Consider the following 14,279-nt stretch of genomic DNA (forward strand, 5'->3'; position numbering starts at 1 on the left):
GCTTTGTAGTTTCTGTTAGAACTTTTCTACTTCTAACTACTGGTTCATAAATTAATACGTTTGAAAATGGAATGCATCAACAGAACAGTGTTGGCAGTATAAAAATATCTACAGCACCTTGTATTCCCAGGTTGTCTCCCATCCAAGTACTAACCAGGGCCAACACTGCTTAGCTTCCAAGATTAGATGAGATTGGGCGTATCCAGTGTGGTGTTGCTGTAGATGAACTTTCTGGTTTCTGTTAGAACTTTTCTACTTCTAACTACTGGTTCATAAATGAATACGTTTTAAAATGGAATGCATCAACAGAACGGTGTTGGCAGTATAAAAATATCTACAGCACCTATGTATTCCCAGGTGGCCTCCCATCCAAGTACTAACCAGGCCCAACACTGCTTAGCTTCCAAGATCAGATGAGATTGGGTATATCCAGTGTGGTGTGGCTGTAGAAGAGCTTTATGGTTTCTGTTAGTATTTTTCTACTTCTAACTACTGGTTCATAAATGAATACGTTTGAAAATGGAATGCATCAACAGAACGGTGTTGGTAGTATAAAAATATCTACAGCACCTTGTATTCCCAGGTGGTCTCCCATCCAAGTACTAAAAAGGCCCAACACTGCTTAGCTTCCAAGATCAGATGAGATTGGGCGAATCCAGTGTGGTGTTGCTGTAGATGAACTTTCTGGTTTCTGTTAGAACTTTTCTACTTCTAACTACTGGTTCATAAATGAATAGGTTTGAAAATGGAATGCATCAACAGAACAGTGTTGGCAGTATAAAAATATCTACAGCACCTTGTATTCCCAGGTGGTCTCCCATCCAAGTACTAACCAGGCCCAACACTGCTTAGCTTCCAAGATCAGATGAGATTGGGCGTATCCAGTGTGGTGTGGCTGTAGATGAGCTTTGTGGTTTCTGTTAGAACTTTTCTACTTCTAACTACTGGTTCATAAATGAATACGTTTGAAAATGGAATGCATCAACAGAACGGTGTTGGCAGTATAAAAATATCTACAGCACCTTGTATTCCCAGGTGGTCTCCCATCCAAGTACTAACCAGGCCAAACACTGCTTAGCTTCCAAGATCAGATGAGATTGGGCGTATCCAGTGTTGTGTTGCTGTAGATGAACTTTCTGGTTTCTGTTAGAACTTTTTTACTTCTAACTACTGGTTCATAAATGAATACATTTTAAAATGGAATGCATCAACAGAACGGTGTTGGCAGTATAAAATTATCTACAGCACCTTGTATTCCCAGGTGGTCTCCCATCCAAGTACTAACCAGACCCAACACTGCTTAGCTTCCAAGATCAGATGAGATTGGGCATATCCAGTGTGGTGTGGCTGTAGAAGAGCTTTATGGTTTCTGTTAGTACTTTTCTACTTCTAACTACTGGTTCATAAATGAATACGTTTTAAAATGGAATGCATCAACAAAATGGTGTTGGCAGTATAAAATTATCTACAGCACTTTGTATTCCCAGGTGGTCTCCCATCCAAGTACTAACCAGGCCCAACACTGCTTAGCTTCCAAGATCAGATGAGATTGGGCGTATCCAGTGTGGTGTGGCTGTAGATGAGCTTTGTGGTTTCTGTTAGAACTTTTCTACTTCTAACTACTGGTTCATAAATGAATACGTTTGAAAATGGAATGCATCAACAGAACGGTGTTGGCAGTATAAAAATATCTACAGCACCTTGTATTCCCAGGTGGTCTCCCATCCAAGTACTAACCAGCCCAAACACTGCTTAGCTTCCAAGATCAGATGAGATTGGGCGTATCCAGTGTTGTGTTGCTGTAGATGAACTTTCTGGTTTCTGTTAGAACTTTTTTACTTCTAACTACTGGTTCATAAATGAATACGTTTTAAAATGGAATGCATCAACAGAACGGTGTTGGCAGTATAAAAATATCTACAGCACCTTGTATTCCCAGGTGGTCTCCCATCCAAGTACTAACCAGGCCCAACACTTCTTAGCTTCCAAGATCAGATGAGATTGGGCGTATCCAGTGTGGTATGGCTGTAGATGAGCTTTATGGTTTCTGTTAGAACTTTTCTACTTCTAACTACTGGTTCATAAATGAATACGTTTGAAAATGGAATGCATCAACAGAACGGTGTTGGCAGTTTAAAAATATCTACAGCACCTTGTATTCCCAGGAGGTCTCCCATCCGAATAATTACCAGGCCCAACACTGCTTAGCTTCCAAGATCAGATGAGATTGGGCGTATCCAATGTGGTGTGGCTGTAGATGAGCTTTGTGGTTTCTGTTAGAACTTTTCTACTTCTAACTACTGGTTCATAAATGAATACGTTTGAAAATGGAATGCATCAACAGAACGGTGTTGGCAGTATAAAAATATCTACAGCACCTTGTATTCCCAGGTGGTCTCCCATCCAAGTACTAACCAGGCCCAACACTGCTTAGCTTCCAAGATCAGATGAGATTGGGCGTATCCAGTGTGGTGTGGCTGTAGATGAGCTTTGTGGTTTCTGTTAGAACTTTTCTACTTCTAACTACTGGTTCATAAATGAATACGTTTGAAAATGGAATGCATCAACAGAACGGGTTTGGCAGTTTAAAAATATCTACAGCACCTTGTATTCCCAGGTGGTCTCCCATCCAAGTAATTACCAGGCCCAACACTGCTTAGCTTCCAAGATCAGATGAGATTGGGCGTATCAAATGTGGTGTGGCTGTAGATGAGCTTTGTGGTTTCTGTTAGAACTTTTCTACTTCTAACTACTGGTTCATAAATTAATACGTTTGAAAATGGAATGCATCAACAGAACGGTGTTGGCAGTATAAAAATATCTACAGCACCTTGTATTCCCAGGTGGTCTCCCATCCAAGTACTAACCGGGCCCAACACTGCTTAGTTTCCAAGATCAGATGAGATTGGGCGTATCCAGTGTGGTGTGGCTGTAGATGAGCATTGTGGTTTCTGTTAGAACTTTTCTACTTCTAACTACTGGTTCATAAATGAATACGTCTAAAAAATGGAATGCATCAACAGAACGGTGTTGGCAGTATAAAAATATCTACAGCACCTTGTATTCCCAGGTGGTCTCCCATCCAAGTACTAACCAGGCCCAACACTTCTTAGCTTCCAAGATCAGATGAGATTGGGCTTATCCAGTGTGGTATGGCTGTAGATGAACTTTGTGGTTTCTGTTAGAACTTTTCTACTTCTAACTACTGGTTCATAAATGAATACGTTTGAAAATGGAATGCATCAACAGAACGGTGTTGGCAGTTTAAAAATATCTACAGCACCTTGTATTCCCAGGTGGTCTCCCATCCAAGTAATTACCAGGCCCAACACTGCTTAGCTTCCAAGATCAGATGAGATTGGGCGTATCCAATGTGGTGTGGTTGTAGATGAGATTTGTGGTTTCTGTTAGAACTTTTCTACTTCTAACTACTGGTTCATAAATTAATACGCTTGAAAATGGAATGCATCAACAGAACGGTGTTTGCAGTATAAAAATATCTACAGCACCTTGTATTCCCAGGTGGTCTCCCATCCAAGTACTAACCAGGCCCAACACTGCTTAGCTTCCAAGATCAGATGAGATTGGGCGTATCCAGTGTGGTGTGGCTGTAGATGAGCTTTGTGGTTTCTGTTAGAACTTTTCTACTTCTAACTACTGGTTCATAAATGAATAAGTTTGAAAATGGAATGCATCAACAGAACGGTGTTGGCAGTATAAAAATATCTACAGCACCTTGTATTCCCAGGTGGTCTCCCATCCAAGTACTAACCAGGCCCAACACTGCTTAGCTTCCAAGATCAGATGAGATTGGGCGTATCCAGTGTGGTGTTGCTGTAGATTAACTTTCTGGTTTCTGTTAGAACTTTTCTACTTCTAACTACTGGTTCATAAATGAATACGTTTGAAAATGGAATGCATCAACAGAACAGTGTTGGCAGTATAAAAATATCTACAGCACCTTGTATTCCCAGGTGGTCTCCCATCCAAGTACTAACCAGGCCCAACACTGCTTAGCTTCCAAGATCAGATGAGATTGGGCGTATCCAGTGTGGTGTGGCTGTAGATGAGCTTTGTGGTTTCTGTTAGAACTTTTCTACTTCTAACTACTGGTTCATAAATGAATACGTTTGAAAATGGAATGCATCAACAGAACGGTGTTGGCAGTATAAAAATATCTACAGCACCTTGTATTCCCAGGTGGTCTCCCATCCAAGTACTAACCAGCCCAAACACTGCTTAGCTTCCAAGATCAGATGAGATTGGGCGTATCCAGTGTTGTGTTGCTGTAGATGAACTTTCTGGTTTCTGTTAGAACTTTTTTACTTCTAACTACTGGTTCATAAATGAATACGTTTTAAAATGGAATGCATCAACAGAACGGTGTTGGCAGTATAAAATTATCTACAGCACCTTGTATTCCCAGGTGGTCTCCCATCCAAGTACTAACCAGACCCAACACTGCTTAGCTTCCAAGATCAGATGAGATTGGGCATATCCAGTGTGGTGTTGCTGTAGAAGAGCTTTATGGTTTCTGTTAGAACTTTTCTACTTCTAACTACTGGTTCATAAATGAATACGTTTGAAAATGGAATGCATCAACAGAACGGTGTTGGCAGTATAAAAATATCTACAGCACCTTGTATTCCCAGGTGGTCTCCCATCCAAGTACTAACCAGGCCCAACACTTCTTAGCTTCCAAGATCAGATGAGATTGGGCGTATCCAGTGTGGTATGGCTGTAGATGAGCTTTATGGTTTCTGTTAGAACTTTTCTACTTCTAACTACTGGTTCATAAATGAATACGTTTGAAAATGGAATGCATCAACAGAACGGTGTTGGCAGTTTAAAAATATCTACAGCACCTTGTATTCCCAGGAGGTCTCCCATCCGAATAATTACCAGGCCCAACACTGCTTAGCTTCCAAGATCAGATGAGATTGGGCGTATCCAATGTGGTGTGGCTGTAGATGAGCTTTGTGGTTTCTGTTAGAACTTTTCTACTTCTAACTACTGGTTCATAAATGAATACGTTTGAAAATGGAATGCATCAACAGAACGGTGTTGGCAGTATAAAAATATCTACAGCACCTTGTATTCCCAGGTGGTCTCCCATCCAAGTACTAACCAGGCCCAACACTGCTTAGCTTCCAAGATCAGATGAGATTGGGCGTATCCAGTGTGGTGTGGCTGTAGATGAGCTTTGTGGTTTCTGTTAGAACTTTTCTACTTCTAACTACTGGTTCATAAATGAATACGTTTGAAAATGGAATGCATCAACAGAACGGGTTTGGCAGTTTAAAAATATCTACAGCACCTTGTATTCCCAGGTGGTCTCCCATCCAAGTAATTACCAGGCCCAACACTGCTTAGCTTCCAAGATCAGATGAGATTGGGCGTATCAAATGTGGTGTGGCTGTAGATGAGCTTTGTGGTTTCTGTTAGAACTTTTCTACTTCTAACTACTGGTTCATAAATTAATACGTTTGAAAATGGAATGCATCAACAGAACGGTGTTGGCAGTATAAAAATATCTACAGCACCTTGTATTCCCAGGTGGTCTCCCATCCAAGTACTAACCGGGCCCAACACTGCTTAGCTTCCAAGATCAGATGAGATTGGGCGTATCCAGTGTGGTGTGGCTGTAGATGAGCATTGTGGTTTCTGTTAGAACTTTTCTACTTCTAACTACTGGTTCATAAATGAATACGTCTAAAAAATGGAATGCATCAACAGAACGGTGTTGGCAGTATAAAAATATCTACAGCACCTTGTATTCCCAGGTGGTCTCCCATCCAAGTACTAACCAGGCCCAACACTTCTTAGCTTCCAAGATCAGATGAGATTGGGCTTATCCAGTGTGGTATGGCTGTAGATGAACTTTGTGGTTTCTGTTAGAACTTTTCTACTTCTAACTACTGGTTCATAAATGAATACGTTTGAAAATGGAATGCATCAACAGAACGGTGTTGGCAGTTTAAAAATATCTACAGCACCTTGTATTCCCAGGTGGTCTCCCATCCAAGTAATTACCAGGCCCAACACTGCTTAGCTTCCAAGATCAGATGAGATTGGGCGTATCCAATGTGGTGTGGCTGTAGATGAGATTTGTGGTTTCTGTTAGAACTTTTCTACTTCTAACTACTGGTTCATAAATTAATACGCTTGAAAATGGAATGCATCAACAGAACGGTGTTTGCAGTATAAAAATATCTACAGCACCTTGTATTCCCAGGTGGTCTCCCATCCAAGTACTAACCAGGCCCAACACTGCTTAGCTTCCAAGATCAGATGAGATTGGGCGTATCCAGTGTGGTGTGGCTGTAGATGAGCTTTGTGGTTTCTGTTAGAACTTTTCTACTTTTAACTACTGATTCATAAATGAATACGTTTGAAAATGGAATGCATCAACAGAACGGTGTTGGCAGTATAAAAATATCTACAGCACCTTGTATTCCCAGGTGGTCTCCCATCCAAGTCCTAACCAGGCTCATCACTGCTTAGCTTCCAAAATCAGATGAGATTGGGCGTATCCAGTGTGGTTTTGGATGTAGATGAGCTTTGTAGTTTCTGTTAGAACTTTTCTACTTCTAACTACTGGTTCATAAATTAATACGTTTGAAAATGGAATGCATCAACAGAACAGTGTTGGCAGTATAAAAATATCTACAGCACCTTGTATTCCCAGGTGGTCTCCCATCCAAGTACTAACCAGGGCCAACACTGCTTAGCTTCCAAGATTAGATGAGATTGGGCGTATCCAGTGTGGTGTTGCTGTAGATGAACTTTCTGGTTTCTGTTAGAACTTTTCTACTTCTAACTACTGGTTCATAAATGAATACGTTTTAAAATGGAATGCATCAACAGAACGGTGTTGGCAGTATAAAAATATCTACAGCACCTATGTATTCCCAGGTGGCCTCCCATCCAAGTACTAACCAGGCCCAACACTGCTTAGCTTCCAAGATCAGATGAGATTGGGTATATCCAGTGTGGTGTGGCTGTAGAAGAGCTTTATGGTTTCTGTTAGTATTTTTCTACTTCTAACTACTGGTTCATAAATGAATACGTTTGAAAATGGAATGCATCAACAGAACGGTGTTGGTAGTATAAAAATATCTACAGCACCTTGTATTCCCAGGTGGTCTCCCATCCAAGTACTAAAAAGGCCCAACACTGCTTAGCTTCCAAGATCAGATGAGATTGGGCGAATCCAGTGTGGTGTTGCTGTAGATGAACTTTCTGGTTTCTGTTAGAACTTTTCTACTTCTAACTACTGGTTCATAAATGAATAGGTTTGAAAATGGAATGCATCAACAGAACAGTGTTGGCAGTATAAAAATATCTACAGCACCTTGTATTCCCAGGTGGTCTCCCATCCAAGTACTAACCAGGCCCAACACTGCTTAGCTTCCAAGATCAGATGAGATTGGGCGTATCCAGTGTGGTGTGGCTGTAGATGAGCTTTGTGGTTTCTGTTAGAACTTTTCTACTTCTAACTACTGGTTCATAAATGAATACGTTTGAAAATGGAATGCATCAACAGAACGGTGTTGGCAGTATAAAAATATCTACAGCACCTTGTATTCCCAGGTGGTCTCCCATCCAAGTACTAACCAGGCCAAACACTGCTTAGCTTCCAAGATCAGATGAGATTGGGCGTATCCAGTGTTGTGTTGCTGTAGATGAACTTTCTGGTTTCTGTTAGAACTTTTTTACTTCTAACTACTGGTTCATAAATGAATACATTTTAAAATGGAATGCATCAACAGAACGGTGTTGGCAGTATAAAATTATCTACAGCACCTTGTATTCCCAGGTGGTCTCCCATCCAAGTACTAACCAGACCCAACACTGCTTAGCTTCCAAGATCAGATGAGATTGGGCATATCCAGTGTGGTGTGGCTGTAGAAGAGCTTTATGGTTTCTGTTAGTACTTTTCTACTTCTAACTACTGGTTCATAAATGAATACGTTTTAAAATGGAATGCATCAACAAAATGGTGTTGGCAGTATAAAATTATCTACAGCACTTTGTATTCCCAGGTGGTCTCCCATCCAAGTACTAACCAGGCCCAACACTGCTTAGCTTCCAAGATCAGATGAGATTGGGCGTATCCAGTGTGGTGTGGCTGTAGATGAGCTTTATGGTTTCTGTTAGAACTTTTCTACTTCTAACTACTGGTTCATAAATGAATAAGTTTGAAAATGGAATGCATCAACAGAACGGTGTTGGCAGTATAAAAATATCTACAGCACCTTGTATTCCCAGGTGGTCTCCCATCCAAGTACTAACCAGGCCCAACACTGCTTAGCTTCCAAGATCAGATGAGATTGGGCGTATCCAATGTGGTGTTGCTGTAGATGAACTTTCTGGTTTCTGTAAGAACTTTTCTACTTCTAACTACTGGTTCATAAATGAATACGTTTTAAAATGGAATGCATCAACAGAACGGTGTTGGCAGTATAAAATTATCTACAGCACCTTGTATTCCCAGGTGGTCTCCCATCCAAGTACTAACCAGGCCCAACACTGCTTAGCTTCCAAGATCAGATGAGAGTGGGCGTATCCAGTGTGGTGTGGCTGTAGATGAGCTTTGTGGTTTCTGTTTGAACTTTTCTACTTCTAACTACTGGTTCATAAATGAATACATTTGAAAATTGAATGCATCAACAGAACGGTGTTGGCAGTATAAAAGTATCTACAGCACCTTGTATTCCCAGGTGGTCTCCCATCCAAGTACTAACCAGGCCCAACACTTCTTAGCTTTCTAGATCAGATAAGATTGGGCGTATCAAATGTGGTGTGGCTGTAGATGAGCTTTGTGGTTTCTGTTAGAACTTTTCTACTTCTAACTACTGGTTCATAAATGAATACGTTTGAAAATGGAATGCATCAACAGAACGGTGTTGGCAGTATAAAAATATCTACACCACCTATGTATTCCCAGGTGGTCTCCCATCCAAGTACTAACCAGGCCCAACACTGCTTAGCTTCCAAGATCAGATGAGATTGGGCATATCCAATGTGGTGTGGCTGTAGATGAACTTTCTGGTTTCTGTTAGAACTTATCTACTTCTAACTACTGGTTCATAAATGAATACGTTTTAAAATGGAATGCATCAACAGAACGGTGTTGGCAGTATAAAAATATCTACAGCACCTATGTATTCCCAGGTGGCCTCCCATCCAAGTACTAACCAGGCCAAACACTGCTTAGCTTCCAAGATCAGATGAGATTGGGTATATCCAGTGTGGTGTGGCTGTAGAAGAGCTTTATTGTTTCTGTTAGTATTTTTCTACTTCTAACTACTGGTTCATAAATGAATACGTTTGAAAATGGAATGCATCAACAGAACGGTGTTGGTAGTATAAAAATATCTACAGCACCTTGTATTCCCAGGTGGTCTCCCATCCAAGTACTAACCAGGCCCAACACTGCTTAGCTTCCAAGATCAGATGAGATTGGGCGTATCCAGTGTGGTGTGGCTGTAGATGAACTTTGTGGTTTCTGTTAGAACTTTTCTACTTCTAACTACTGGTTCATAAATGAATACGTTTTAAAATGGAATGCATCAACAGAACGGTGTTGGCAGTATAAAATTATCTACAGCACCTTGTATTCCCAGGTGGTCTCCCATCCAAGTACTAACCAGGCCCAACACTGCTTAGCTTCCAAGATCAGATGAGATTGGGCGTATCCAGTGTGGTGTTGCTGTAGATGAAATGCTGGTTTCTGTAAGAACTTTTCTACTTCTAACTACTGGTTCATAAATGAATACGTTTTAAAATGGAATGCATCAACAGAACGGTGTTGGCAGTATAAAATTATCTACAGCACCTTGTATTCCCAGGTGGTCTCCCATCCAAGTACTAACCAGGCCCAACACTGCTTAGCTTCCAAGATCAGATGAGATTGGGCGTATCCAGTGTGGTGTAGCTGTAGATGAGCTTTATGGTTTCTGTTAGAACTTTTCTACTTCTAACTACTGGTTCATAAATTAATAAGTTGTAAAATGGAATGCATCAACAGAACGGTGTTGGCAGTTTAAAAATATCTACAGCACCTTGTATTCCCAGGTGGTCTCCCATCCAAGTAATTACCAGTCCCAACACTGCTTAGCTTCCAAGATCAGATGAGATTGGGCGTATCCAGTGTGGTGTGGCTGTAGATGAGCTTTGTGGTTTCTGTTAGAACTTTTCTACTTCTAACTACTGGTTCATAAATGAATACGTTTGAAAATGGAATGCATCAACAGAACGGTGTTGGCAGTATAAAAATATCTACAGCACCTTGTATTCCCAGGTGGTCTCCCATCCAAGTACTAACCAGGCCAAACACTGCTTAGCTTCCAAGATCAGATGAGATTGGGCGTATCCAGTGTAGTGTTGCTGTAGATGAACTTTCTGGTTTCTGTTAGAACTTTTCTACTTCTAACTACTGGTTCATAAATGAATAAGTTGTAAAATGGAATGCATCAACAGAACGGTGTTGGCAGTTTAAAAATATCTACAGCACCTTGTATTCCCAGGAGGTCTCCCATCCAAGTAATTACCAGGCCCAACACTGCTTAGCTTCCAAGATCAGATGAGAGTGGGCGTATCCAGTGCGGTGTGGCTGTAGATGAGCTTTGTGGTTTCTGTTTGAACTTTTCTACTTCTAACTACTGGTTCATAAATGAATACATTTGAAAATTGAATGCATCAACAGAACGGTGTTGGCAGTATAAAAGTATCTACAGCACCTTGTATTCCCAGGTGGTCTCCCATCCAAGTACTAACCAGGCCCAACACTTCTTAGCTTTCTAGATCAGATAAGATTGGGAGTATCCAGTGTGGTGTGGCTGTAGATGAGCTTTGTGGTTTCTGTTAGAACTTTTCTACTTCTAACTACTGGTTCATAAATGAATACGTTTGAAAATGGAATGCATCAACAGAACGGTGTTGGCAGTATAAAAATATCTACACCACCTACGTATTCCCAGGTGGTCTCCCATCCAAGTACTAACCAGGCCCAACACTTCTTAGCTTCCAAGATCAGATGAGATTGGGCAAATCCAATGTGGTGTGGCTGTAGAAGAGCTTTATGGTTTCTGTTAGTACTTTTCTACTTCTAACTACTGGTTCATAAATGAATACGTTTGAAAATGGAATGCATCAACAGAACGGTGTTGGTAGTATAAAAACATCTACAGCACCTTGTATTCCCAGGTGGTCTCCCATCCAAGTACTAACCAGGCCCAACACTGCTTAGCTTCCAAGATCAGATGAGATTGGGCATATCCAATGTGGTGTGGCTGTAAAAGAGCTTTATGTTTTCTGTTAGTACTTTTCTACTTCTAACTACTTTTTCATAAATGAATACGTTTGAAAATGGTATGCATCAACAGAACGGTGTTGGTAGTATAAAAATATCTACAGCACCTTGTATTCCCAGGTGGTCTCCCATCCAAGTACTAACCAGGCCCATCACTGCTTAGCTTCCAAGATCAGATGAGATTGGGCGTATCCAGTGTGGTGTGGCTGTAGATGAGCTTTATGGTTTCTGTTAGAACTTTTCTACTTCTAACTACTGGTTCATAAATGAATACGTTTGAAAATGGAATGCATCAACAGAACGGTGTTAATAGTATAAAAATATCTACATCACCTTGTATTCCCAGGTGGTCTCCCATCCAAGTACTAACCAGGCCCGACACTGCTTAGCTTCCAAGATCAGATGAGATTGGGCGTATTCAGTGTGGTGTGGCTGTAGATGAGCTTTGTGGTTTCTGTTAGAACTTTTCTACTTCTAACTACTGGTTAATAAATGAATTCGTTTGAAAATGGAATGCATCAACAGAACGGTGTTGGCAGTATAAAAATATCTACAGCACCTTGTATTCCCAGGTGGTCTCCCATCCAAGTACTAACCAGGCCCAACACTGCTTAGCTCCCAAGATCAGATGAGATTGGGCGTATCCAGTGTGGTGTGGCTGTAGATGAGCTTTGTGGTTTCTGTTAGAACTTTTCTACTTCTAACTACTGGTTCATAAATGAATACGTTTGAAAATGGAATGCATCAACAGTACGGTGTTGGCAGTATAAAAACATCTACAGCACCTTGTATTCCCAGGTGGTCTCCCATCCAAGTACTAACCAGGCCCAATACTGCTTTGCTTCCAAGATCAGATGAGATTGGGCGTATCCAGTGTGGTGTGGCTGTAGATGAGCTTTGTGGTTTCTGTTTGAACTTTTCTACTTCTAACTACTGGTTCATAAATGAATACATTTGAAAATTGAATGCATCAACAGAACGGTGTTGGCAGTATAAAAATATCTACAGCACCTTGTATTCCCAGGTGGTCTCCCATCCAAGTACTAACCAGGCCCAACACTGCTTAGCTCCCAAGATCAGATGAGATTGGGCGTATCCAGTGTGGTGTAGCTGTAGATGAGCTTTGTGGTTTCTGTTAGAACTTTTCTACTTGTAACTACTGGTTCATAAATGAATACGTTTTAAAATGGAATGCATCAACAGAACGGTGTTGGCAGTATAAAAATATCTACAGCACCTTGTATTCCCAGGTGGTCGCCCATCCAAGTACTAACCAGGCCCAACACTGCTTAGCTTCCAAGATCAGATGAGATTGGGCGTATCCAGTGTGGTGTAGCTGTAGATGAGCTTTGTGGTTTCTGTTAGAACTTTTCTACTTGTAACTACTGGTTCATAAATGAATACGTTTTAAAATGGAATGCATCAACAGAACGGTGTTGGCAGTATAAAAATATCTACAGCACCTTGTATTCCTAGGTGGTCTCCCATCCAAGTACTAACCAGGCCCAACACTGCTTAGCTTCCAAGATCAGATGAGATTGGGCGTATCCAGTGTGGTGTGGCTGTAGATGAGCTTTGTGGTTTCTGTTAGAACTTTTCTACTTCTAACTACTGGTTCATAAATGAATACGTTTGAAAATGGAATGCATCAACAGAACGGTGTTGGCAGTATAAAAATATCTACAGCACCTTGTATTCCCAGGTGGTCTCCCATCCAAGTACTAACCAGGCCCAATACTGCTTTGCTTCCAAGATCAGATGAGATTGGGCGTATCCAGTGTGGTGTGGCTGTAGATGAGCTTTGTGGTTTCTGTTTGAACTTTTCTACTTCTAACTACTGGTTCATAAATGAATACATTTGAAAATTGAATGCATCAACAGAACGGTGTTGGCAGTATAAAAATATCTACAGCACCTTGTATTCCCAGGTGGTCTCCCATCCAAGTACTAACCAGGCTCAACACTGCTTAGCTTCCAAGATCAGATGAGATTGGGCGTATACAGTGTGGTGTTGCTGTAGATGAGCTTTATGGTTTCTGTTAGAACTTTTCTACTTCTAACTACTGGTTCATAAATGAATACGTTTTAAAATGGAATGCATCAACAGAACGGTGTTGGCAGTATAAAATTATCTACAGCACCTTGTATTCCCAGGTGGTCTCCCATCCAAGTACTAACCAGACCCAACACTGCTTAGCTTCCAAGATCAGATGAGATTGGGCGTATCCAGTGTGGTGTGGCTGTAGATGAGCTTTATGGTTTCTGTTAGAACTTTTCTACTTCTAACTACTGGTTCATAAATGAATACGTTTGAAAATGGAATGCATCAACAGAACGGTGTTAATAGTATAAAAATATCTACATCACCTTGTATTCCCAGGTGGTCTCCCATCCAAGTACTAACCAGGCCCGACACTGCTTAGCTTCCAAGATCAGATGAGATTGGGCGTATTCAGTGTGGTGTGGCTGTAGATGAGCTTTGTGGTTTCTGTTAGAACTTTTCTACTTCTAACTACTGGTTCATAAATGAATTCGTTTGAAAATGGAATGCATCAACAGAACGGTGTTGGCAGTATAAAAATATCTACAGCACCTTGTATTCCCAGGTGGTCTCCCATCCAAGTACTAACCAGGCCCAACACTGCTTAGCTCCCAAGATCAGATGAGATTGGGCGTATCCAGTGTGGTGTGGCTGTAGATGAGCTTTGTGGTTTCTGTTAGAACTTTTCTACTTCTAACTACTGGTTCATAAATGAATACGTTTGAAAATGGAATGCATCAACAGTACGGTGTTGGCAGTATAAAAACATCTACAGCACCTTGTATTCCCAGGTGGTCTCCCATCCAAGTACTAACCAGGCCCAATACTGCTTTGCTTCCAAGATCAGATGAGATTGGGCGTATCCAGTGTGGTGTGGCTGTAGATGAGCTTTGTGGTTTCTGTTTGAACTTTTCTACTTCT

At 41.1% G+C, this 14,279-nt stretch overlaps 45 non-coding genes and 18 pseudogenes across 45 annotated transcripts; all 63 read right to left on the reverse strand.

Moving 5' to 3' along the window:
• Positions 1 to 105: 105 nt before the first annotated feature.
• LOC134894906 (5S ribosomal RNA) lies at positions 106 to 224 on the reverse strand (annotated as a pseudogene).
• Positions 225 to 331: 107 nt separating this feature from the next.
• On the reverse strand, positions 332 to 451 carry LOC134886447 (5S ribosomal RNA). The gene has a single exon (XR_010170529.1). It is a non-coding gene; the product is annotated as a 5S ribosomal RNA (ribosomal RNA).
• Positions 452 to 558: 107 nt separating this feature from the next.
• On the reverse strand, positions 559 to 677 carry LOC135062535 (5S ribosomal RNA). The gene has a single exon (XR_010248882.1). It is a non-coding gene; the product is annotated as a 5S ribosomal RNA (ribosomal RNA).
• Positions 678 to 784: 107 nt separating this feature from the next.
• On the reverse strand, positions 785 to 903 carry LOC134884266 (5S ribosomal RNA). Its single transcript, XR_010168418.1, has one exon. It is a non-coding gene; the product is annotated as a 5S ribosomal RNA (ribosomal RNA).
• A 107-nt stretch (positions 904 to 1,010) lies between these two features.
• Positions 1,011 to 1,129, reverse strand: LOC135064691 (5S ribosomal RNA). Its single transcript, XR_010250993.1, has one exon. It is a non-coding gene; the product is annotated as a 5S ribosomal RNA (ribosomal RNA).
• Positions 1,130 to 1,236: 107 nt separating this feature from the next.
• LOC134884364 (5S ribosomal RNA) lies at positions 1,237 to 1,355 on the reverse strand. Its single transcript, XR_010168514.1, has one exon. It is a non-coding gene; the product is annotated as a 5S ribosomal RNA (ribosomal RNA).
• Positions 1,356 to 1,462: 107 nt separating this feature from the next.
• LOC135065021 (5S ribosomal RNA) lies at positions 1,463 to 1,581 on the reverse strand. Its single transcript, XR_010251313.1, has one exon. It is a non-coding gene; the product is annotated as a 5S ribosomal RNA (ribosomal RNA).
• A 107-nt stretch (positions 1,582 to 1,688) lies between these two features.
• On the reverse strand, positions 1,689 to 1,807 carry LOC134889347 (5S ribosomal RNA; annotated as a pseudogene).
• Positions 1,808 to 1,914: 107 nt separating this feature from the next.
• On the reverse strand, positions 1,915 to 2,033 carry LOC135058516 (5S ribosomal RNA). The gene has a single exon (XR_010244943.1). It is a non-coding gene; the product is annotated as a 5S ribosomal RNA (ribosomal RNA).
• A 107-nt stretch (positions 2,034 to 2,140) lies between these two features.
• LOC134890142 (5S ribosomal RNA) lies at positions 2,141 to 2,259 on the reverse strand (annotated as a pseudogene).
• Positions 2,260 to 2,366: 107 nt separating this feature from the next.
• LOC134884277 (5S ribosomal RNA) lies at positions 2,367 to 2,485 on the reverse strand. Its single transcript, XR_010168429.1, has one exon. It is a non-coding gene; the product is annotated as a 5S ribosomal RNA (ribosomal RNA).
• Positions 2,486 to 2,592: 107 nt separating this feature from the next.
• LOC134887807 (5S ribosomal RNA) lies at positions 2,593 to 2,711 on the reverse strand (annotated as a pseudogene).
• A 107-nt stretch (positions 2,712 to 2,818) lies between these two features.
• On the reverse strand, positions 2,819 to 2,937 carry LOC135066493 (5S ribosomal RNA). The gene has a single exon (XR_010252740.1). It is a non-coding gene; the product is annotated as a 5S ribosomal RNA (ribosomal RNA).
• Positions 2,938 to 3,045: 108 nt separating this feature from the next.
• LOC135068358 (5S ribosomal RNA) lies at positions 3,046 to 3,164 on the reverse strand. The gene has a single exon (XR_010254562.1). It is a non-coding gene; the product is annotated as a 5S ribosomal RNA (ribosomal RNA).
• A 107-nt stretch (positions 3,165 to 3,271) lies between these two features.
• LOC134889708 (5S ribosomal RNA) lies at positions 3,272 to 3,390 on the reverse strand (annotated as a pseudogene).
• A 107-nt stretch (positions 3,391 to 3,497) lies between these two features.
• LOC134884288 (5S ribosomal RNA) lies at positions 3,498 to 3,616 on the reverse strand. The gene has a single exon (XR_010168440.1). It is a non-coding gene; the product is annotated as a 5S ribosomal RNA (ribosomal RNA).
• Positions 3,617 to 3,723: 107 nt separating this feature from the next.
• On the reverse strand, positions 3,724 to 3,842 carry LOC135059782 (5S ribosomal RNA). Its single transcript, XR_010246181.1, has one exon. It is a non-coding gene; the product is annotated as a 5S ribosomal RNA (ribosomal RNA).
• A 107-nt stretch (positions 3,843 to 3,949) lies between these two features.
• On the reverse strand, positions 3,950 to 4,068 carry LOC134884299 (5S ribosomal RNA). The gene has a single exon (XR_010168451.1). It is a non-coding gene; the product is annotated as a 5S ribosomal RNA (ribosomal RNA).
• Positions 4,069 to 4,175: 107 nt separating this feature from the next.
• LOC134889348 (5S ribosomal RNA) lies at positions 4,176 to 4,294 on the reverse strand (annotated as a pseudogene).
• A 107-nt stretch (positions 4,295 to 4,401) lies between these two features.
• On the reverse strand, positions 4,402 to 4,520 carry LOC134888059 (5S ribosomal RNA; annotated as a pseudogene).
• Positions 4,521 to 4,627: 107 nt separating this feature from the next.
• LOC135058517 (5S ribosomal RNA) lies at positions 4,628 to 4,746 on the reverse strand. Its single transcript, XR_010244944.1, has one exon. It is a non-coding gene; the product is annotated as a 5S ribosomal RNA (ribosomal RNA).
• Positions 4,747 to 4,853: 107 nt separating this feature from the next.
• LOC134890143 (5S ribosomal RNA) lies at positions 4,854 to 4,972 on the reverse strand (annotated as a pseudogene).
• Positions 4,973 to 5,079: 107 nt separating this feature from the next.
• LOC134884310 (5S ribosomal RNA) lies at positions 5,080 to 5,198 on the reverse strand. The gene has a single exon (XR_010168462.1). It is a non-coding gene; the product is annotated as a 5S ribosomal RNA (ribosomal RNA).
• Positions 5,199 to 5,305: 107 nt separating this feature from the next.
• On the reverse strand, positions 5,306 to 5,424 carry LOC134887808 (5S ribosomal RNA; annotated as a pseudogene).
• A 107-nt stretch (positions 5,425 to 5,531) lies between these two features.
• LOC134901089 (5S ribosomal RNA) lies at positions 5,532 to 5,650 on the reverse strand. Its single transcript, XR_010174584.1, has one exon. It is a non-coding gene; the product is annotated as a 5S ribosomal RNA (ribosomal RNA).
• Positions 5,651 to 5,758: 108 nt separating this feature from the next.
• On the reverse strand, positions 5,759 to 5,877 carry LOC135068359 (5S ribosomal RNA). Its single transcript, XR_010254563.1, has one exon. It is a non-coding gene; the product is annotated as a 5S ribosomal RNA (ribosomal RNA).
• A 107-nt stretch (positions 5,878 to 5,984) lies between these two features.
• Positions 5,985 to 6,103, reverse strand: LOC134884278 (5S ribosomal RNA). The gene has a single exon (XR_010168430.1). It is a non-coding gene; the product is annotated as a 5S ribosomal RNA (ribosomal RNA).
• A 107-nt stretch (positions 6,104 to 6,210) lies between these two features.
• On the reverse strand, positions 6,211 to 6,329 carry LOC134884321 (5S ribosomal RNA). The gene has a single exon (XR_010168473.1). It is a non-coding gene; the product is annotated as a 5S ribosomal RNA (ribosomal RNA).
• A 107-nt stretch (positions 6,330 to 6,436) lies between these two features.
• Positions 6,437 to 6,556, reverse strand: LOC134897629 (5S ribosomal RNA; annotated as a pseudogene).
• Positions 6,557 to 6,663: 107 nt separating this feature from the next.
• On the reverse strand, positions 6,664 to 6,782 carry LOC134890023 (5S ribosomal RNA; annotated as a pseudogene).
• Positions 6,783 to 6,889: 107 nt separating this feature from the next.
• Positions 6,890 to 7,009, reverse strand: LOC134886448 (5S ribosomal RNA). The gene has a single exon (XR_010170530.1). It is a non-coding gene; the product is annotated as a 5S ribosomal RNA (ribosomal RNA).
• Positions 7,010 to 7,116: 107 nt separating this feature from the next.
• LOC135062536 (5S ribosomal RNA) lies at positions 7,117 to 7,235 on the reverse strand. Its single transcript, XR_010248883.1, has one exon. It is a non-coding gene; the product is annotated as a 5S ribosomal RNA (ribosomal RNA).
• Positions 7,236 to 7,342: 107 nt separating this feature from the next.
• LOC134884332 (5S ribosomal RNA) lies at positions 7,343 to 7,461 on the reverse strand. Its single transcript, XR_010168484.1, has one exon. It is a non-coding gene; the product is annotated as a 5S ribosomal RNA (ribosomal RNA).
• A 107-nt stretch (positions 7,462 to 7,568) lies between these two features.
• Positions 7,569 to 7,687, reverse strand: LOC135064692 (5S ribosomal RNA). The gene has a single exon (XR_010250994.1). It is a non-coding gene; the product is annotated as a 5S ribosomal RNA (ribosomal RNA).
• Positions 7,688 to 7,794: 107 nt separating this feature from the next.
• Positions 7,795 to 7,913, reverse strand: LOC134884365 (5S ribosomal RNA). The gene has a single exon (XR_010168515.1). It is a non-coding gene; the product is annotated as a 5S ribosomal RNA (ribosomal RNA).
• A 107-nt stretch (positions 7,914 to 8,020) lies between these two features.
• On the reverse strand, positions 8,021 to 8,139 carry LOC135065022 (5S ribosomal RNA). The gene has a single exon (XR_010251314.1). It is a non-coding gene; the product is annotated as a 5S ribosomal RNA (ribosomal RNA).
• Positions 8,140 to 8,246: 107 nt separating this feature from the next.
• On the reverse strand, positions 8,247 to 8,365 carry LOC135063541 (5S ribosomal RNA). Its single transcript, XR_010249869.1, has one exon. It is a non-coding gene; the product is annotated as a 5S ribosomal RNA (ribosomal RNA).
• Positions 8,366 to 8,472: 107 nt separating this feature from the next.
• LOC135067682 (5S ribosomal RNA) lies at positions 8,473 to 8,591 on the reverse strand. The gene has a single exon (XR_010253893.1). It is a non-coding gene; the product is annotated as a 5S ribosomal RNA (ribosomal RNA).
• Positions 8,592 to 8,698: 107 nt separating this feature from the next.
• On the reverse strand, positions 8,699 to 8,817 carry LOC134893144 (5S ribosomal RNA; annotated as a pseudogene).
• A 107-nt stretch (positions 8,818 to 8,924) lies between these two features.
• Positions 8,925 to 9,044, reverse strand: LOC134890968 (5S ribosomal RNA; annotated as a pseudogene).
• Positions 9,045 to 9,151: 107 nt separating this feature from the next.
• LOC134892757 (5S ribosomal RNA) lies at positions 9,152 to 9,271 on the reverse strand (annotated as a pseudogene).
• A 107-nt stretch (positions 9,272 to 9,378) lies between these two features.
• On the reverse strand, positions 9,379 to 9,497 carry LOC134884345 (5S ribosomal RNA). Its single transcript, XR_010168496.1, has one exon. It is a non-coding gene; the product is annotated as a 5S ribosomal RNA (ribosomal RNA).
• A 107-nt stretch (positions 9,498 to 9,604) lies between these two features.
• LOC135059783 (5S ribosomal RNA) lies at positions 9,605 to 9,723 on the reverse strand. Its single transcript, XR_010246182.1, has one exon. It is a non-coding gene; the product is annotated as a 5S ribosomal RNA (ribosomal RNA).
• A 106-nt stretch (positions 9,724 to 9,829) lies between these two features.
• Positions 9,830 to 9,948, reverse strand: LOC135058420 (5S ribosomal RNA). Its single transcript, XR_010244848.1, has one exon. It is a non-coding gene; the product is annotated as a 5S ribosomal RNA (ribosomal RNA).
• Positions 9,949 to 10,055: 107 nt separating this feature from the next.
• On the reverse strand, positions 10,056 to 10,174 carry LOC134890273 (5S ribosomal RNA; annotated as a pseudogene).
• A 107-nt stretch (positions 10,175 to 10,281) lies between these two features.
• Positions 10,282 to 10,400, reverse strand: LOC135070314 (5S ribosomal RNA). The gene has a single exon (XR_010256482.1). It is a non-coding gene; the product is annotated as a 5S ribosomal RNA (ribosomal RNA).
• A 107-nt stretch (positions 10,401 to 10,507) lies between these two features.
• LOC134890173 (5S ribosomal RNA) lies at positions 10,508 to 10,626 on the reverse strand (annotated as a pseudogene).
• A 107-nt stretch (positions 10,627 to 10,733) lies between these two features.
• LOC134894023 (5S ribosomal RNA) lies at positions 10,734 to 10,852 on the reverse strand (annotated as a pseudogene).
• Positions 10,853 to 10,959: 107 nt separating this feature from the next.
• LOC134896035 (5S ribosomal RNA) lies at positions 10,960 to 11,079 on the reverse strand (annotated as a pseudogene).
• Positions 11,080 to 11,186: 107 nt separating this feature from the next.
• LOC134885877 (5S ribosomal RNA) lies at positions 11,187 to 11,305 on the reverse strand. Its single transcript, XR_010169982.1, has one exon. It is a non-coding gene; the product is annotated as a 5S ribosomal RNA (ribosomal RNA).
• A 107-nt stretch (positions 11,306 to 11,412) lies between these two features.
• On the reverse strand, positions 11,413 to 11,531 carry LOC135058314 (5S ribosomal RNA). Its single transcript, XR_010244745.1, has one exon. It is a non-coding gene; the product is annotated as a 5S ribosomal RNA (ribosomal RNA).
• Positions 11,532 to 11,638: 107 nt separating this feature from the next.
• On the reverse strand, positions 11,639 to 11,757 carry LOC135067198 (5S ribosomal RNA). Its single transcript, XR_010253420.1, has one exon. It is a non-coding gene; the product is annotated as a 5S ribosomal RNA (ribosomal RNA).
• A 107-nt stretch (positions 11,758 to 11,864) lies between these two features.
• Positions 11,865 to 11,983, reverse strand: LOC135061209 (5S ribosomal RNA). The gene has a single exon (XR_010247598.1). It is a non-coding gene; the product is annotated as a 5S ribosomal RNA (ribosomal RNA).
• Positions 11,984 to 12,090: 107 nt separating this feature from the next.
• On the reverse strand, positions 12,091 to 12,209 carry LOC135070658 (5S ribosomal RNA). The gene has a single exon (XR_010256814.1). It is a non-coding gene; the product is annotated as a 5S ribosomal RNA (ribosomal RNA).
• Positions 12,210 to 12,316: 107 nt separating this feature from the next.
• LOC135065371 (5S ribosomal RNA) lies at positions 12,317 to 12,435 on the reverse strand. Its single transcript, XR_010251653.1, has one exon. It is a non-coding gene; the product is annotated as a 5S ribosomal RNA (ribosomal RNA).
• A 107-nt stretch (positions 12,436 to 12,542) lies between these two features.
• LOC135059411 (5S ribosomal RNA) lies at positions 12,543 to 12,661 on the reverse strand. The gene has a single exon (XR_010245814.1). It is a non-coding gene; the product is annotated as a 5S ribosomal RNA (ribosomal RNA).
• A 107-nt stretch (positions 12,662 to 12,768) lies between these two features.
• On the reverse strand, positions 12,769 to 12,887 carry LOC135060408 (5S ribosomal RNA). Its single transcript, XR_010246802.1, has one exon. It is a non-coding gene; the product is annotated as a 5S ribosomal RNA (ribosomal RNA).
• A 107-nt stretch (positions 12,888 to 12,994) lies between these two features.
• On the reverse strand, positions 12,995 to 13,113 carry LOC135069250 (5S ribosomal RNA). Its single transcript, XR_010255436.1, has one exon. It is a non-coding gene; the product is annotated as a 5S ribosomal RNA (ribosomal RNA).
• Positions 13,114 to 13,220: 107 nt separating this feature from the next.
• On the reverse strand, positions 13,221 to 13,339 carry LOC134885302 (5S ribosomal RNA). The gene has a single exon (XR_010169420.1). It is a non-coding gene; the product is annotated as a 5S ribosomal RNA (ribosomal RNA).
• Positions 13,340 to 13,446: 107 nt separating this feature from the next.
• Positions 13,447 to 13,565, reverse strand: LOC135062129 (5S ribosomal RNA). The gene has a single exon (XR_010248487.1). It is a non-coding gene; the product is annotated as a 5S ribosomal RNA (ribosomal RNA).
• Positions 13,566 to 13,672: 107 nt separating this feature from the next.
• On the reverse strand, positions 13,673 to 13,791 carry LOC135067199 (5S ribosomal RNA). The gene has a single exon (XR_010253421.1). It is a non-coding gene; the product is annotated as a 5S ribosomal RNA (ribosomal RNA).
• A 107-nt stretch (positions 13,792 to 13,898) lies between these two features.
• LOC135061211 (5S ribosomal RNA) lies at positions 13,899 to 14,017 on the reverse strand. Its single transcript, XR_010247600.1, has one exon. It is a non-coding gene; the product is annotated as a 5S ribosomal RNA (ribosomal RNA).
• A 107-nt stretch (positions 14,018 to 14,124) lies between these two features.
• On the reverse strand, positions 14,125 to 14,243 carry LOC135070661 (5S ribosomal RNA). Its single transcript, XR_010256816.1, has one exon. It is a non-coding gene; the product is annotated as a 5S ribosomal RNA (ribosomal RNA).
• Between the last annotated feature and the right edge of the window lie 36 nt (positions 14,244 to 14,279).

Source organism: Pseudophryne corroboree, chromosome 3 (genome assembly GCF_028390025.1).
Source record: "Pseudophryne corroboree isolate aPseCor3 chromosome 3, aPseCor3.hap2, whole genome shotgun sequence".
Taxonomy (NCBI): domain Eukaryota; kingdom Metazoa; phylum Chordata; class Amphibia; order Anura; family Myobatrachidae; genus Pseudophryne; species Pseudophryne corroboree.